The sequence below is a fragment of the Montipora capricornis genome, chromosome 11 (assembly GCF_036669925.1).
Source record: "Montipora capricornis isolate CH-2021 chromosome 11, ASM3666992v2, whole genome shotgun sequence".
Lineage (NCBI taxonomy): Eukaryota > Metazoa > Cnidaria > Anthozoa > Scleractinia > Acroporidae > Montipora > Montipora capricornis.
The window spans coordinates 13,410,959-13,429,708 of NC_090893.1; the positions used below are offsets into that span (position 1 = coordinate 13,410,959).

Here is an 18,750-nt window from a genome sequence, read left to right on the forward strand (position 1 = left end):
ACACTGCCGGTTTCGAGGATGTTTGCATTCAGGGACAAAAACGGATTTAAGTACCAAGTACCCTTGACCTACCACCATTTACGCAACTTTACATAGATTTTGACTAACTTGTCATTCTATCACACATTTTTACCACTTGAACCGTGAGAGACCCTAAACCATGAATGCGATGATTTTATCAGTTTAAAAGAAAAGCGAAGGGGACTTGGGAATTTTCGTCAGAAGGAATAGTGTCGAAGTATTAAGTTTATTAAACGATCAAGTCGATGCGCATGAGACACCGCCAACATATGTAACTGAACTGAACGATGAGAAATTTCTGAGTCAAATAGTACATAACATTGTCACTGATAAATAACACATTCTCTTAAATTATTGGGTGTATTTAGGTGGAGTTAAAAACAATTTAAGGCGGTCAACAATAATTAGGAAGTTTGGCATGCACGTCTCAGAGTAAATTCCTTTCCTTTAGTGTAAAGAGCAAGGATATCCTTGTCAAAGCCTCAATAAAACAAGATAGCGCACAAAGGTTCGTTACAATTGAAATGACGATAAGTACATTTTGAAGATCCTCTCAAAGAAAAGACCGTCAAGATCTACATATTCTTAGTTTTAAAAATTCCGCTTTTACGAGTTTTTAAGATTTAAAGATTCCCCATTCTAAACTGAGTTTCCCATTTTTAATATTCCCGCAGTGCCTATTTTGAATATTCTCATAGTGCCCGTTCACTGTTTCTGAGAGCCAGTTGTCCTCCTAACTAGTCGCTTGCACCTGTTTTGGTTTTAGAGATTCTTGAGTACAATGCCGAGCGGAACCCTTGGGAGTCAGTGGAGGAGAAACTGGCTCTAATCAGGTATGGCTATGTCGATTTACAGTGCTGTAGGATAGGTCATAAAAATCCAGTACGAGATAAACAGGCACTGAATACAACTAACAACTCAGAAAACGAACTTGAACTGTTGCAATGAAAGCGTTGATCATGCCATCCTATTTCGTTCATTGTAGGGACTTGATGGGAAAAGTGGTGCGAAAAGTGCTTTACTGTGGATAGACAGTAACGTTGTCCACAAGCGTTTTTGGCACAAGAATGTTGTTAAAATGGAAACAGAAGGAAAGATCAAGCTCAACGGATGGCTGAACTCAAAAGTTTAACAATTTTCAATAGTGTTATTTCACTCATGTGATAGCGTTAGCATAAGCACAGGAATCATTTCCTGGAGGGCCAGTCTGGGTCACCATCATGATTGCCTTCGTTCCTTTGTTTAAAAGTACAAAGTGCCGTGGCTGCCGTGACTTAATGTGAAAACCGAGAATATTTTATGCAAAGAGTTTGTGAAGTTTGTTGGAAAATTGACCTTCAGGATAATTTATTTTTGGTGGCTCGCAGCAACACTAATCTTGACAGTCTCTCTGTATGCTATATGCCAGGAAGAATCTCGATTTCTCGATTTTTGTCTGTCTGTCTCCAGAGTCCCGATGATTTTGACGTCATTCTGTGATCCTCCAGCGAGACAAAAATGGCATCCACAGTTGAGGAAGAAAAAGCCTAATTTTAGTCCAAATCACGGGAAAAAATTACATGGAGAGCTTCCTTAGAGCCTAGCGAAGTCATCTGGTTGGTTTTATGGCAAAACAAGGCAATCGTAAACGATATTCATGTGAAAAATTAGTGGGAGAGCTGCTGATTCTGTTGCGTAAACATCGTCAACGTACCACGTGGCTACATTTCTATAACTTCGGCCGTTAACTTGTTTTCCACTCTTAAAATTACCTTTTTTTTACTTTTTGATTCGGAGGCATTTTGTGACAAAAATTTCATCACTTCTGGCGAGGCGTAAGTTACGTGAGTGCTCTTGGTACTCAAAAAGAAAATTGGGGTAACCATGCATTTTTCAGAGATAATTAAGCTTCAATTTGGAAAAGCACGCCAGACATTGCTTTGTATTTCAAAGCTTTTTACAAATATTGTTGATTAATTATCTTCGAAAAATCCGTGGTTACCCCCAAACTCTTTTTGGATTTCAATAACACTTGTTAAGACTACCAGATACTTTTGAGTTTATTTTTCTCACGTTAAGGAATTATCACAGTAACAAACATGAGGCTTTGCGCCACTTCTATTATTTTAGCTAAATTAATTCTTGCATGGAAGTTTACTCGATAAATATTGCGGCCTTAAGATCGTTTTCAGTCACGTATGTGAAATGCAACAGATTAGTTGTCTCCTAAACCAAACCATTACTATATGAGGTGTTTCACATTCTATACAACTAGCAATTTGAACTTTGCAGTACAGCGGTAATTAAAAACGTGATGATTTTAGGGAAAACATTCTGCCAAAGCACAACCAGTGTTTATTCAAATGATCATTAACAATTGGCACTAATTTTATTGTCTTTATCACTGATTTGAATCGTGTAGTTCTTTGATGAGTGCAGAGAGAAGACGGTTTTCTGGCTTTTGAAAAGTGCCGTTCTCGCATTACTTTTTCGGCGACCGCATTATGTGTGATGTGCTGCAGCCAATTCGCACCACGCCCTCAATTTGACATTATTGCCAACAACCTCGGAAAATTAGATGTTGATGGAACCATGGCGACCTGAAATTTAAATAAGCTGGTTGATCTCTCTTGTTCCACGGGGAGTTAATGTGCTAAGTTCCAGTATGAATTGTTCATTGATTTGTATACAACATGTGCATCCCTTGAGCAATTTTCGCTGAAGTTTACTAGTTAAGCTCTTTGTAGTTTATTCATCACGAAATTTGCTGCCCGTGAAAAAAATTTAGCGATTAATTCGTTTGGGGCCAAGGTCTTTCTATAAATTTCATTTCATTGTCAAGCGAACATTTGGCTGAAGCTCCGCTGATCCATTGCCAGTTTCTGCGGGGTTTTTTTTCTTCCCTGGTTGAGGGTTAGAGAAACGTTATCTTTTGACACTGCAGGTGATCGCTGTTTCGACCGATTTAGTAAGTAAAACCTCTTACCTTCTCTAGTTTTCCACTGCACAATGCAGTTCTAAGAATTTGTTTGCATTTAATGAATGTTAGGGATGGGAAACGCGAAGTCAGTGAAGAAGAAGCAACAAGGCGAAATAGTGTCCCAGCTGAACGGACGGGAAACGCAAGAAAGAATTGTTTACCACACAAAGGAACTTCTAATTCTTCACAAGTCCAATGCAGCACAAATAAAGGTTGCGAGGAATTTCCGAAATGCCCTCACCTTAAAGGCAAAGGGAACCGTTTTTGTGACTGATTTCATAAATGTCACTGAGGGAAGTTCAATTCCACATAGCATTGCTTGGCTCGAAAAATTAAATAATGTAGTTTTAATATGCCTTACATCTGAATCAATTGAGCAGTTTCAGAAGCTTATTCTCGACAAGGGATTCGCTTACCAAAATGGCCATCTTCATTCAAAGGTGTTTAGTGTTTCGTTTGGAGACAAACTTGCTTCGGAGTGGCCTCCTAAAGGACTGAAAAGGGGCTCGAGCGATCTGAGGGATTTCCACTTCGGGTTTTCAGATTTAGATAAGATTCGAGCCCAAGATTTTGAGAGATCTCATAGAATGGCTTCTCTCATTGCATCCATAAGACTAACAGATTGAGCGGAACCTTGTTTTTCTAACTGGATTCTTGCTATGATTTATGATCTACCGTAAATGAAGTTTTGTCTGTGCATGTTAAACTAATATCACGAACGCACAAACTATTTTTTTTTTCAGTTGTTGTTTTTGTCATGTTCCAATTCAAGTTGATGAAATGTACGGCAATGCGGTATTGATTCGTTCGTACCTGTCTCGATCGAAACTTATTATTGCAGTTTCGTTAAACTGCAATAAGCAGCGTTACGAAATAATGTTCATGGTTTCTCTGTTTGAAGGCTATTAAAAATTCTAATCATTTTTATCACAGCTTTCACTGACAGGCATCCAGGGCACACAATTTATGGGTGAGGTCGCCGTGCGCTACTTCTGAAATGGTTACAATAAGGAAATGTTATTTCTTTGATCTTGAGCAGGCGGTATCCTGAGAATCCTGCAATCTGATTGGTTCCGGGAGCGGGCAGTATTTTCCTATCTCCTGACCACGGTCATGGTAACCAACTACGCTAAGCGCAGAGTTGCGGATTGAAAGAGCGGAGTTTCAATTTGTCTTAATTGTTTTTTGCAACAGAGCAGTGCAAGAGAAAATGAGGGGACAGAGAGGGAGGCTCCCGGTCCAGCCCTTGGGATATGTCATGTCCACGAAAGTTATTTTTAGACGAGCGGAAGTGTTTGTTCTAGCGGAAGTCTGTCTTCCGAGACGTCCGCATGCAGGCCAACCTCGGTCTGATGTTTGAAAGAAAATAAATATTAATCAGCCTTCCACGTGCACCCCCATTTTCTCTTTTCCCTAAGAACCTGTGAGCGAGGCAAGACTGCATGCGGACGTCTCGGAAGACAGACTTCCGCTAGAACAAAGACTTCCGCTCGTCTAAAAATAACTTTCGTGGACATGACATATCCCGGCCAACGCCCTGAGCCTCCCTCTCTGTCCCCTCATTTTCTCTTGAGCAGTGTTATTGTTCAACTTTCTCATAAAAAAAAATGGACTCTGACGAAAGGTATCACAGTGAAAGCGAATTTTATTACCCAAACGAAGAGGCAATGTGTAAAATAAAAACATGACTTTTCCAGCTTTTCTTAATAGTTTCTCCTACCTTCTAAAAATAGAATTTAGAAATAAATAAAAATGTTATTCACCGGCCTTGGTCGGTCCGTATTGGGAAAAACTGTGCCCTCGGGCCGTACTCGAGACCTCGGGCACAGTTTTTCCCAATACGGACCTCCCGGCCGGTGAATAACATATATACTCGATCACAAAGGCCATCTCCCTTTTATTTTTTTCGTTGAGCGTCGAATGAGTTTCCTGATATTGGGTCGGTCGGTCGGATTGAAAAAAAAAAAAACTAAAAAAAAAAAAAAAGAAGAATAACTCTCGGAAATAGGAGGCCTTGAACCCCAGCATCATTTCTGTGGAGCCTGGAAACAACAAGACACGAACCCCAAATCAATATGGCGGAAAAAGTGGTTGATGTGATTGTTAAATTAAGACAACATGGAAAAAAGAATAAATGATTTAACTACGTCGTTAATTTTTTTTTTCAGTTTTGAAAATGCCAAAAAAATGGGTCGGTCGGACGACGCTAAACGGGAGCATGTATGGATATGTAGAGGAAAGATGCGAACAATACTTTGCTCGTGCTGAATTGAGCGTCAGATACTATTTTATACAGCGTTACAAGGTTCCATTAAATTGTTTTGTTTACGTTTTCGTTGAAAGGACAAGTCTTACATCGTGTGCTCGAGCATTTGAATGAATGTCAGTCAAAACGAAGACAAAAGGTGCAGTTACACGGGACACTTTTTACCGCAGAAAATGACCCTTTTACCACGAGAAACTGCATTTAATGGGGGTGACCGGCATTTTCCAAAGTAAATCGCCCGTGGTAAATTCCCATGGCTACGCCAAAAAGATCAAATGCCCATCGCATTTAATGTGGTAAGTTGGAAGGGTTTTTTCTTGCCCTAGGTACAAGAGCCAATCACGATGCCAACGAATTGTACGTATGACCGCTGGTTAACACGGTATACTAAAATCCAAGTGTGAGGCACCGCGGGAAATACCATGGTGTGTGTAACCGCACGTAATATCTATGGACCGAAACGATCCGTCAAAATTTTCCACTGTTTGGCGTGTATCTCTTTAAAAGTTCTTGTGTCCTGTATTACATAACCTGTACACTAGGCAAAAAGGATCTTCATAGGGGATACAAGGAGAAAACTAGCCAGTGGGAAAAAACTTACACTGAATGAGTAGAAAATTAATATATGCTTTCCTGAGAGGTATTTTAATAGGAGTGTAAAGGATTGTGTGCGAAATGGCTCACAAAGAGACCTGTGCTGTATACGTATCGTTAGAGCCTGGTTTCCATATGCTCTGTAACGGTCTGCAATCGGTCTGTGACACGGTCGTGATGGTCGAGAAAGTTGAATCTAGTTCTATTTTCCCGGCCAGTACGACTTTGTGGCGCCGACCGATCGCAGACCGTTGCAGATCATATGGAAACCGGGCTTAAGGCATGAATAAACCGCTAATAGTGTGAAGAATTCTTTTACAGCTGTTTTAACTGCCCTTGAACATATGCACTCTCTAAGATACTTAGGACGTTATTTATTGTCAATACTGAGCGACAAAGACAAGGAAAAACCCACTCTGCAGTCTCTTAAATCCAGCGTACGGAGTAAAGATCTGGCTGGTTTTAATATATGAAAATTGAAATTCCTGTATTGTGTTTTCATGTGACGTCACGGCGGCCATGTTGGTGCTCCTAAACAATAGAACGACGGCCATCTTGTTGTATCCAACTAATCCTCCGGGAATTGAGCTCTTTTATACTTGTCATCATACAAATATTTACCATTGTTGCGGTGGAAAAACAAGGTTACTGATCACGTGAGTGAAAACACTCTATACTCTGTAGCCCACAAGTTTTAATCTCTATTTTAGCATGTTTCATTTGGCTTAGCCCTAAATTATCTAATGTTGTACACGTTGACTTGGTTTATTTTCTGAAGCTTCAATTGCCATAGTTTAAATCAGGGGCGTACCAGCCTTTAAGCCAGTAAACCCGGGCTTACAAATTTTTGGACATAATTATCCGAACATTTTCCCCGATGAATAATTTCTCTTTTGATTTCACAATTTTATGAATTTATTTAATCTCGCGTCGATGTGTGTGTGTAGTTGCGTTCAACAGAACCAGGAGCACATTCTATTTTCGTCGTTTTTCGAGATCGCTCGCGTTGTTTTTTGATGCCTCTTTTTTGGATGCCAGTTGATTTCAAGGGTTTCGACGGACTGGCCGACTGGCTGGCAATTCGCCTCGATTTCATGTGGTAAATCGGTAGCCATAGTGATCACAGGCATCCCGTCATACAAAGGCGCTGGTTCTTTGTGTTCGCGTATTATTTTCTTTCACTGCTGTTTTAAATTCTTTAAGTTCGCCAAGGTCATTGAATTTGTGTCGATTTGTTCAAAGTATCTTCAGTCAATATGATTGATGCTACGGGCCAGAACATCAGGAAGCGCTGTACAGGTGTGTTTTCTAGGAAACAGACGCCGCAATTCGCACAGCCAACCACTGGTTACCCAGGCTGAATGTTTGTGTCACGTACCGGTTTCACAACATGAGTGAATACAGAGAACGCATGGGACGAAGACGCAAAGTGTTTAGAAACTAAATGTTTTAAGCAAAAGCCGATACAACGTAGATTTTATTTTAGATGAGACCACTAAAATCAAATCTACGTTGTATCGGCTTTCGCTTAAAATATTTAGTTTCTCAACTTGAAATAACGCCGATCAGATCAAGCCACTGATCTAATGTACACCGACAGGAAAATTGTCCACGGTTACTTGCTTCAAAACTCTGAAAGTGTTTAGGTCTGGAAATTTGCTAGAAAATAAAAATAAAGACCGATGAAACTTACCATGTGGCGAGTTGTTGCTGTTCTTAATATGTCCAAGAAGTTTCGGGAAACTTGTCGCCTTCATAGTGTCGTGGCAAGGTAGGAGGCTGACGGCAGCGTCGGAGTTCCGATCAACCCTCAACCAGCACCATATTTTGGGCGAAAATCGAATCAAGTCGCAAGAAAAACAGACCAGGCTCGTGGAACATGAATTTCTCTAAACCCTGAATCCACTGAAGCATCTCCAGCGAGCAACGACAAATGAGTAGAAAAATATCTCGCCCAGGGTAACTCTGGGGAAGGGTTGTATCTGGTACCTGAGACCATAAAGACCGCCTGGAGGGCCTTAGATCAGGATTAGGCTTGGATAAATTCTGCCGGCAGAATTTCGAGCAGAATAGGCAACTTTTAAGGCGAGCATTCTGCCGGCAGAATAAGGCATTTCGAGACGAATTTGAGCAGAATAAGGGAAAATCAGCGGCACCAATAATATGCATAGAAGTTGTTCAGAAAAATTAAAAACTAAATAAAAAGCAAATGGAAAATACCTTGTGATTAATTTGATTATTACGTGGAATGCCGAAGGCATCCACGTCTTAAAACAGGGCTGGAATCTTTTTTTTGTTGGTAGACGCAAATGTGCATACCCCACGGCTGTTGAATTAATCTCCGATCGAGTGGATTGATTTATATTCCCTACGGTATTTCCAAACTTCCCTGCCCCGAGGAGAACTCCCATACTTCCCAAGCCATCACAATTTTTCTCAGCTAGCGCGTTAGACCACTCGGCCACCGTGGCACACTTCCGTCAAATTGGTGAAAGCAAACGTTTATAGTAGAATCTTTCCGCCTGCCATGATTGTTTCAGTATTAAACTATTCGATAAAGTGGATAGATGCTTTTTCTTTGAGAAAGGCAAGCTTTAAAGGTAAGGAGAGATTTCTACGTTATTTCTAGATCTTGCTTCGTACTTGTGTGTTCCACTGTGAACACTATTACTTTGCATACAACGAATACTTCATTAGAAGCATTTTGCATAGAACGAATACGTACTCCAATATTTCTTGGGAACCAGTTTGTTCGCCGTTTTGACGTAGAAAGAAAATAAGAAAATAGCTTTGAACGGCCAAACAAGATAAAAAATGAAATCAAGTTTAAAAAAAACGAATTAGCTATCGCCGTCCCGGGGACTTCGCAGCCGTCCCCCATCCAAGTACTAACCTCATTTGGAGGAGCTTAACTTCAGCTGACACTTGGACTAGCATCAACGATTGTGATCTTTATGTTAAATTCGCACATAGATCTTGTCGAACTTTATAACACTTGAAAGAAAAAAAAAAACGCACTAACAAAAACCAGGTGTTATGCCGTCATTTTGTCACAGATGTATCCTTTGTTTCGTGAGTTGTCAGTAAACACGCAAGGTATAACTTGATCACAGGCGGCCGCTAAAATCGATGTCACTTCCGATTTTGCGATTTTACTTGTATGACCAAAAGTACGATAGAAAAATTGAACTCTGATGGAACGTAACAAAAATCTCCCGAAATGTTTTTCGCTGATGGCAAATTGTTTTATTCTCGATCGACAATTCCTAAAAGTTCCTTCTGCTCTCCTTAAAAACTACATATTAATATTTATTTACTTTTTCGTCAATATTTGTTTTGCATAAAGCAGGCTAGCAAAATCTGTACCTTGCTTTGTTCGCATTTTTGAGCGTTAAAATAGAATTTTTGGGCGTATGTTCCTGACAGCAAAAGTCGCATATTTTAACGTCCCCCATCCAGATACTAACCCCGCTGGAAAGGGAAAAAAAAAAACTTTAGTATCATTGGTCTTGGAAAGGTGTCAGAAGCTCAGAGTACACGCTTAAGCGTGTGGTGAAAAAGAAGTTGTAAATGATCAACATATCGGCTTTGAAGCCAAATGTTTCTCGATTTCCTGTTATTTTCTTCAATCGTTCTGGGCTTAGTATTTTACTGAACCACATGTCTTCTTAGAGGGTATATAGCAAAGATGTCTACCATGGCACCGTAATGATTTACGATACCAAACAATGTCGTGTACTATTAGAGCTACATATTGTGCAAGGACTTGAATCTCCTGGAAAAAAACAAAACGCCGCTCAGTTGACAGTTATGGAAAAAAACACTGTCAAGTTACTGCACTACCACACGCAATGCGTTCTTACTTTAAAAAATATCCCGTATCTCCTCAATTCTACCCCCCCCCCCCCCACCTCCAGACTAAAAATCCCGTATCCCCACAATTTTTTTACCTAATTATCCCGTATCCTGATCGCTTCTCGGTCTTTTGGATATGATTACTTTCTTGGCCAAGGACTACGGTCAAGTACTATTGTACAACGTAGGGTACTTTTTCAGTGCCGTAAGAGGCAGGCACAGAACAGTTTCGGCTGAGTGTTTGTCTGTTCTCTCGAAAACGATGACAAGGGTTTTTTGGGTTTCTTGTTCAGCTCGAGTGTAGAATCAGGACGAACTGTTGTAGTTTCTGATAACTATTTACTACTTGTAGCTTTTGTTGAATTTTGAATAGATGATAGAGAGAGTTTTGGCGATCTCAATCCGTACTGGACTACTGGATTTAAGGATTTTTCTTAACGAGATTTCAAGTTATTGTGGAACGTTTGGTACCAAGTTACTGAAATCAAGATTATGGAATTGTAAAATTAGAACTTTGGACTGGACTATACAACACGCAATTACGGAATTTTTGAGCATTGAGAGAAATAGAGCACAGATGTTGTCTTCTTGTCTTCGCCACGGCAAATTTATACAGTTTGCAAGGAACTAAACCAGGATTACAGAACCAGACGTCGATTACAGGGCCCGGTTGTTCGAAAGCCAATTACCTTAATCCAGGATTAGCGTAAACTTTTGTTTCATGTTTTCAACTTTTTGGTCACAGTTTCCTTTGCTTATTTTTGTTTTTCGAGATTGACTTCTTCTAATGTAAAGTTTTACTGAATATGAGCCTTGAACAGCATTTGGGAGAAGAGGATAAAACTCGTTTTAAAACCCAGTTTCTGAACAACTGGCCCGGGATGATAAGTTGTTGAACTGTGAATTGTAATAAGTTTTTCGGATGATTTAAGGCTGATCCTGTAATTTTTGGATGAAAGGAGTTAACGAAGCAAGTAAAACTGTAGGATTTGAATTAAGTCTCCTTCCAAAAAATAAATAAATAAAAGATCCCGTATCCTGATAACCTGCTAATAGGGCTTCGTTGTTTGCATTTGCAAATTTAGTAACATTAGTAATGAGTTTTTACAACAAAAAACTTTAAGTTATATTACAGATGTATCTTTCTAGTAATCTTTCGCCATTTTCCGAAGTCTACCTGTACTTGAAGTTCACTGTAACTGGACAATTTGTGTTAACTGTTTGCGCATTCCACGGATACGCCCTTGTAGGCGTCTTGTTTCAAATAAAGTAAGATGAATTACAATTTCGCTACGCATAGTGACTATCCAATTACTTTTTAGGGCTCCCTTCATGATATTTGGGAAAATAAATGCGGCCCGAAGGACCGAAAATTCTTCGGCTACTGAGCAGAATTCGAGCAGAATAACTATACCTTCGACTACACCTTCCCTCCATGGGGATTTACTACTCGTCACCAGGCGCCCCGAGCTCAGTGTCATTTTTGAGTTCTTTGTTTGAATCCACATTACATTAGGAGAAGTCAATCTTGAATAAAAAACATAAGCAAAAGAAGCTTTCACCAAAGAGTTGAAAACATGAAACAAAATGTTTATCATGAAACATGAAACATGAAACATGAAACATGAAACAATGTTTATCACCGCTGTTTGTGTTATTTTCCTAATGAAGCTACGATGGCCTAAGAACAAGAGTTTATATGAAACAAAAGTTTATGCTAATCCTGGATTAAGTTAATCGACTTGCTTGGCCCTGGACTTAATGTTATATTGTAGACTTAAGCCTTGTTTATATGGTCTCGAGTACCCGTGACAACCCCTTCCCTAGCCTGCGAGCAGGCTCTCTCTCTGCGGTGGCTACCCCCAACTCTAGTTCCTCGGATAGCCTGCTCGCAGGCTACCCCTTCCTGGGACAGCTTTACTTGGATAAGTTCTGCCGGCAGAATTTCGAGAAGAATAGGCTACTGAGCAGAATTCGAGCAGAATAAGGCTGTCCGAGTAGAATTTCGAGCAGAATGAGCGATTTTTACGAGCACTGCCGGCAGGCAGAATAAACCGTTTTACGAGAAGAATTTATCCAAGCCTAATCAGGATATCATTATGCAGCTTTTATATCATTGCATATAGTAAATTTAATTTTATTGGTATATATCGTTAACTTAGACTGATTTTTGATGAGACATTTTCTTCGTTTTCAGTGTCTCCAGTTAGCTTGTCTTAGCTAAATACATTGACACTTGAATAAAGTTTATTGATAATAACTGATGTGCATGTTTATGTTGAGACTACGGTGACTGGCTGTTGGGGGTTGATAACAGATCCAGGGATGATTAGTTTGTGTTTTTCTATCAGTTGAGGCGTATAGAGGAGGGCGCAAAATCCTACTTTGTATAGATTAAACCTCGTGGCTTTTATGCGAACATTCATGTTTCAAACATTAAAAAATGGAAAAATTGACACCTTTCCACTTGGACAAAAGTTAGCAGTCTCCGCACGACATGGGCTAATTACGGAAGTTCTTATTCACTTCCGGTTTAACAAAGCGACCAATCAGTTCCGACGGCTTGAAGTTGACGAGTTTCGAAACAATCCGTTTATATCCGAGAATGAAAATTTAGTTTCATAGCTAGACTGAAACCATCTGCAACGACGACCCAAATAATGGTTGAAAGAAAACGCCCTAACGACGGCCATGATTTGGAACAGCCTTTTGATGAAGAGTTTTGGTTAAAGGTAAGTCTGCATTGAGATTTGTGTGATTATGACTTCGGTCTTCATAAGTTTGATTTATCTTCGTACTCGCCCTTTTCCCAGTATTTTCTTATTTGTTTTCTACCTAATTACACTTGATTTACTGCAGAATACCCTGCCGCTTGTTTGCATATGAATGGCGTGTATTGTTATCTGCCTCGTTCTTCAAACCACGCGGCCGGGTATTCTGCAGTTACTCCCTCAGAAAAAAAAAACGATGAAAAGTCCGGCTGGTCTAATTTGCAGGTCGCGGGTTGCAGGTCATTGTTTCACCAATACAGAAAGTATTGGATATGGATGGCCTCATGCCATGACTAGCTGAGAGGTTTACTTTTGCCTGGTCCAAAATGAGCTTAAATTGTATGTAAAAGCATCTTTCCAATCTCGCAAATTTGAATTTGATTACTTGGCACAAAAACGTGGCAAATGAGACATCTACATCTACTAAATGTAAAAACGTTCTCTGGTAAAAAAGATTTAAAAACATAAGCTTTCGGCTATCAGTAATTTAGTAAAATCCAACTAGTGGTCTATTATCAATGCTGCGTTCTGATTGGTTGAGCTACTAGTAGGCTATTTGTAGCCCACTAGTAGCGAAAAGCGCCGGCTTTGAAAACCAAAACAACAATTAAAGTCTAGCTTTAACTAGCGAAAGATGTTTTCTCTCGATATTTTTTTGACCAACTAGTTGGATTTTACTAAAACAATGATTCCTCGCGCCCTCATGGACTCTGAGTCAATAGCCCTCTCGGCCTTCGGCCTCGTGGGCTATTGACTCAGAGCCCATTCGGGCTCGAGGAATAATTGTTAAATAAGCTTTATCAGTCTTTAAAAAAAACTCATTAATAATTCATGAGCCTAATAGTCTATCAAAACACCGATAAAACGTCACGTGTATGAGCTTTATATCCTGATAAAACACTCCTCGTTAGTATTCTATATGAAAATAATACTAATAATGCAGAGCTTGTTTTTAATGTATGCTAATATTCACCTCTCACAATTTAAACCATTGTTTTGAGTCCAGAGGGACACGCTCTTTGTGGAGTTAAAAAAACTTGCAGCACATGTTTTATTGGGTCTAAAAACACTCGGCTACGCCTCATGTTTTTAAACCCCGATAAAACACTGCTGCTCGTTTTAAACATTACGTAACCTTTTGTTTAAGGCTATAGACTGATAGCTGAAAACTTATGCTTTTAAATCTTTTTTTACCAGAGAACGTTTTTACATTTTAGCGTGTCTTATCCTGGTTACAGCTCTATCCCACATCTATGTCTATAATTATATAAATCCACAAAGATTTTCCCATATACATGGATTGGTCAGCTCTCTAGTCACAGCTTAAAAATAATAAATTATGCAATAAATATGATGAACCTGATAAATAAATATTAGAAAGAACAAGGGTCATTCCCGATTGATTAAGGCTCCTGAAACCACATGTTTAACAGCATTTAGTGAAGCAGCTTCAATAACATCATTGCTTAAGTTATTCCATGCCTTTATGATTCTAGATACAAAACTATTCTTGTAAACATTGCTAGAAGCTTGTGGTTGAATAAGCTTATTAGGATGGAACTGCCTTGTAATTCTCTGTTTCTGAGTCACATGGGCTGGTAGAGGGAGGCTGATCATATTATTTATGGCCTTCCACATAACAATTTTTTTATTTACCTTGTATTTATTTGACGCCTCTGAAGGGGCACCCAATCCTGCTCATTTTAAGTAACTTTGTAACAACTCCCCGGGACCTTGAGCAACAAGACTTAACCCATTGTGCTGATTGGCTTGTACCTCATTGGCACTGTATCAGGGATTTATGTGCCCTCTCCTTGACTATTTGTGGGCAATTTCCCAGGTTCCTCCTTCAAAAGGCTAAAATTTGATTTGCTTTGTCGGGACCAGCTAAGATTGGAAGTTAATTCAACACCCAAGTAAGGATGATGTGAGACTAGAGGGATCGAAAGCCCTTGAGCAGTATATAGTTAAATATTGTCAAGGAGTGAGACCTTGATATTCTTAAAACATTATATATTACTTCTGCACTCTTGGAATGTTGACCATTGACCACAACTGAACCATGTGAGCGTTAGCCCTACTGATGGAAATGGGCCCACACAAGGACAGAGAAAAACTCTGACCAGGGTGGGATTGAAATCTAGCACTTCACATTACACTCTATTCAGTTAACTCTGTTAAACATATAAGTGCTACACGGCCAACGTTTGTTAAACGTAACCTTTCCTTGTACTTGTACATGTTCATTGCCATGACTTGAACATCTTCAGTTCCCACCGCCTGCTCCCGTCTGACCTTGTAGCTCAGTTGGTAGAGCGGCAGTGATCTAACCCGATGGTCGTGGGTTCAACTCCCACCCTGGTGAGAGTTTTTCTCTGTCCTTGTGTGGGCCCATTTCCATCAGTAGGGCTAACGCTCACATGGTTCATATGGGATAGAAAATCTAGCACTGCACATTACACTCAATTGACCACAACTGTCTGACCTCTCTGTGTTAACCAGGAATCCAGGCCTTTATATTACCTCTTATACCATAATAATCCAGTTTAGTTATGCCACTGATCTATGTTCTAGGAGGGTTTACTTATTTCTTACATGTTGCCAAATAGGCCATTTCCGAGTTTATGTCTACCTCCTCTTTAAAGCAAGTCTAAGTGCAAAGTTTTTCTTATGAAAATTAGTTTTCATTCATACATAAAGTTGAACTAATTACCATCACAAAAACTTGTCACTAAGTCTCACTTTGAAGAGGGAATGGCCTATTTTGTTAGTGACCTGGAATGGAATCTAAAAATATCGATCTGGACTGATTGATGCTTTGGTACCTGTTATGTGAAAGGGTGTACTGTAATAATTAATTATTATCAAATTTTTGGAACTTATTGGTACTCTACAGCCCAAGACAGTGAGACAATCAAAAGTGTGTATAGTATGTGATATATAACCAAGTACCCTTTTTTTTGGCACAATGACCAAATGCAATTTGTGGTCACCATTCAAATTGCATACATGGAAAAGCAAGACACAATCACTCATTCAAAGGCAGGTTTAAACCTGGTGATGTTTACAGTGTCAATATTAAATATTTGGTAATTTTAATAACCCACTGTTGATATATTAAAGTTCAGTCTTAAAGGAAAGGCATCATCTCGAGGCTCTGGGGAATTAACTACACAAATCCTTAAATTTATTCCCCAGAGCCTCGAGATGATTCCTTTTGTTTAGGACTGAATTTTAATATATGGGGATTGGACAGTGGGCTCTAGAACTCACCAAATTATTTAAACAAAGTCTTCAGGCCCCAGTTGTTCAAAGGTCAGATGACTTTATCTGGTGGATAAGTCACTATGCAACAGTTTCAGTCTCTCCTTGCTTGCCTGTGAATATGTTTTCTCTAAGCACATTTAAGTAACCTCGTGTTTGAAAACCTTTGCCAATGTTTAGCACGAAGTATATTTTACACTCTGGATGTTGACTTCTCCACTTGATACAAGTTATCCGACAATTGAACAACTGAGGCCTGATCTTCATTTTGTTTTCCTTGGTGGATATACATGCATCTACCTACCAATGGGATATCAGCTTATTATTAAAAACTGGATCATTGGATAATGTAATTCGAGAGTTTTGATTGGCTAAGCCATCATATGTTATGAGCCATTATACCATGATCTACAAACACGGCAAGCATATGCGTGATTTTTTAGGCCTTTTTATTTTTATTGTAGTGTAGTTTTCTATATTTTGGGGGCGTTTTTAATAAAACAATTATTCCACTCACGCTTGTTGGGTATGAGATGATGATAGCCAACTCAGTGCTACACGCCTCGTTGGCTATCTATCATCTCATATCCAACGCGTGCTCATGGAATAATTGTTAATTAGTTAATAGAATATTTCAGTACTTCATTATCTTCATGTTTGATAGAAACATCTTCTAGGTAACATATTGCAGATGTTTTGTCTTGACAATAAATTCTTGCACATGTTGTTTATTAAAAAGGTTGAAGAAAAGTTCAATGTGAGAGAAGGAATTTCATGGAACAGAGCTATGGATGAGGTTCGCATTGAGCGATTGATGGCAAAGTATGGCAAAGAGACTCTTTGTGTTATTATAAGAGATTGGCCCAACAGTGTGAAATACAAAGACGAGCCCGAACTGGTTGCTAGTCTAGAATATCTGGTATGCCTTTATCAAAGATTTCTTTAGAAGTAGTAAGCCCAAAATTATGCAAAAATGCTAGCCAAGAAATCAAATTCCTGTCTTTAGGCTGAAGCTGATAAATAAAGCCTCATTTAACAGAGAACATTCTTATAATTTTATTTTTAATATGCATTCAAGGATAGGTAGCTTTGTCCAAAGATTTCAAAAGTATTATAAAGTATTGATAGGTCACTATTTTATTACTGTAATCGCTAAATCAGGGATCCACATTTGCAGCCATAACCTGTCCGGAGTTTTAAGAAATGTCTTTTCACGAATGTCATCATGCGCATCAAGTGCTATAGCATGGCCAGACTGTACTTCCAGGAAATAAGGAATAAACACAGCAGTACAAAACACAGGTCACAGATCATTATTTTACCAATACAGGAAATATTCAAAAAGCTAACCTTAGACCTAAAAACTTTTCTTTAGGCCTAATTAGGCCTAAGGTTAGCTTTTATGATTGTTTAGGATACTTTCTGTATTGGTAAAACAACGACCTGTGACCTGTGTTTTGTACCTGCCGGGAATAAACATGCAGCTCAAGTTTGGACGCCATCTTTGACCACGCGGTATTTTCCATGAAACGATTGCAGGCTCAATTTTCATGTATCTCAGCGCTGACATGGTTGTTAACAAGGCTTCTTCCGCATTTTTGCCCAGGCAATCCAAAATTTGTCCTCTTGCCCGGCGGACGACTTTGATAAAAAATGAACATGGATCCCTGCTAAATGTTTAGAACAATAGCACTGTAATAGAACAAATGAAAAAAGCAACTATTTTTGTATATTTGTGTAGTTAATTATATTCTTCAGCTGTTAAAGAAAACAAAGTTAATAATGGAGATTTGCTTGCGCATACTTTCAATTGAAAACTCGTTGTCCACTGAAAGTCACTTCAAATGATCAATGCTCCAAGAAGGATTCGACTGGTATTTTTTACAGGTCAAAGGTCATTGTTTTACCAATACAGAAAGTATCCTAGACATTCACGAAAGCTAACCTTAGGTTACCTTTTATGCATATTTAGGATACTTTCTGTATTAGTAAAACAATGACCTGTGGCTTGTGACCTGTGACCTGTAAAAAATACCAGCCGGAAGGATTCATTGCGTTGCCATGAAGTGAATGGCCTTTTTTGTTATAGATAAGCCGCTTCACCGAAATCGTCTTGGGAAGAGACCTTGATGACGAATATGGGTACTATTGTGACGAGGAAGACCCTGCTTGCCCAACACTACTCCATCTTGCTGCAGAGCGGAATTTTGTACATGTGGCACAATTGCTGGTTGAAAAGTACCCTGCACTTGTATATATACAGACTGAACGATATGGAGATGAGAGGGGTATTTACCGGTTGAAAAAGCGCTAATGTTGTACAAAGATGAAACAGCAGCTTATCTAATATCACAGATGGAAATAGCCACGTAGGCAACTGAGCTTCATCTCATTTAAGCTTAACAAGTAGTTCATGCATATTTCACTACCCACCCGTAAAAAGCGAACTCAAATTTTATAATGAATCTTTTAGAGCTACCGTCAGTGAAACCTCTACCATAGGACCGTTTATAAGAGGGAATATGAGCCGCGGCTTACATAAGACGCGAACTGGGCCATTTATACGAGGGCGGTATTCTTGACGCGCGTCATGCTCGTATAAATTTTGCGGCCAACTGGTCCAATGATGACGTAGCTTATTTTGATGCCTCGTTTTGGGGTAATTAATAGTGACGCGAGATTTGCAACATTGAAAGCATTTAAAATGGCTCGAGTAAGCAAACAGGCGAAGTGCTTGGCTTTGCTTAAGAAAAAGCACCGCATTTTTCAGTGTCTCTTTCAATTCAAAGTAACATTTCAGTCGAAGTTGGTTTTACCTTCGAAAACGATCAATTTATCAAAGAAAATTGCGAAAGTTGAGAGAAAACCTGGACGCAAAGTTCTTTGACGATCAATTGGTTTCAAACGATGTTCCGGCGTCACAGCAACACACATACCATCGTTTTTCTCCATTTTTCCTTCTCTGAGTGCGCCTGCGATGTTTCGGCACAGTCCGCGAAGCACAAAAACGGAAGCGGGGA

General features: G+C 39.3%; 1 pseudogene; it reads left to right on the plus strand.

Annotated features, from left to right (window-relative positions):
- Window positions 1–12,295: 12,295 nt before the first annotated feature.
- The window catches only part of LOC138022865 (transient receptor potential cation channel subfamily V member 4-like), a 38,119-nt pseudogene continuing 31,664 nt past the window's right edge, over window positions 12,296–18,750 (plus strand).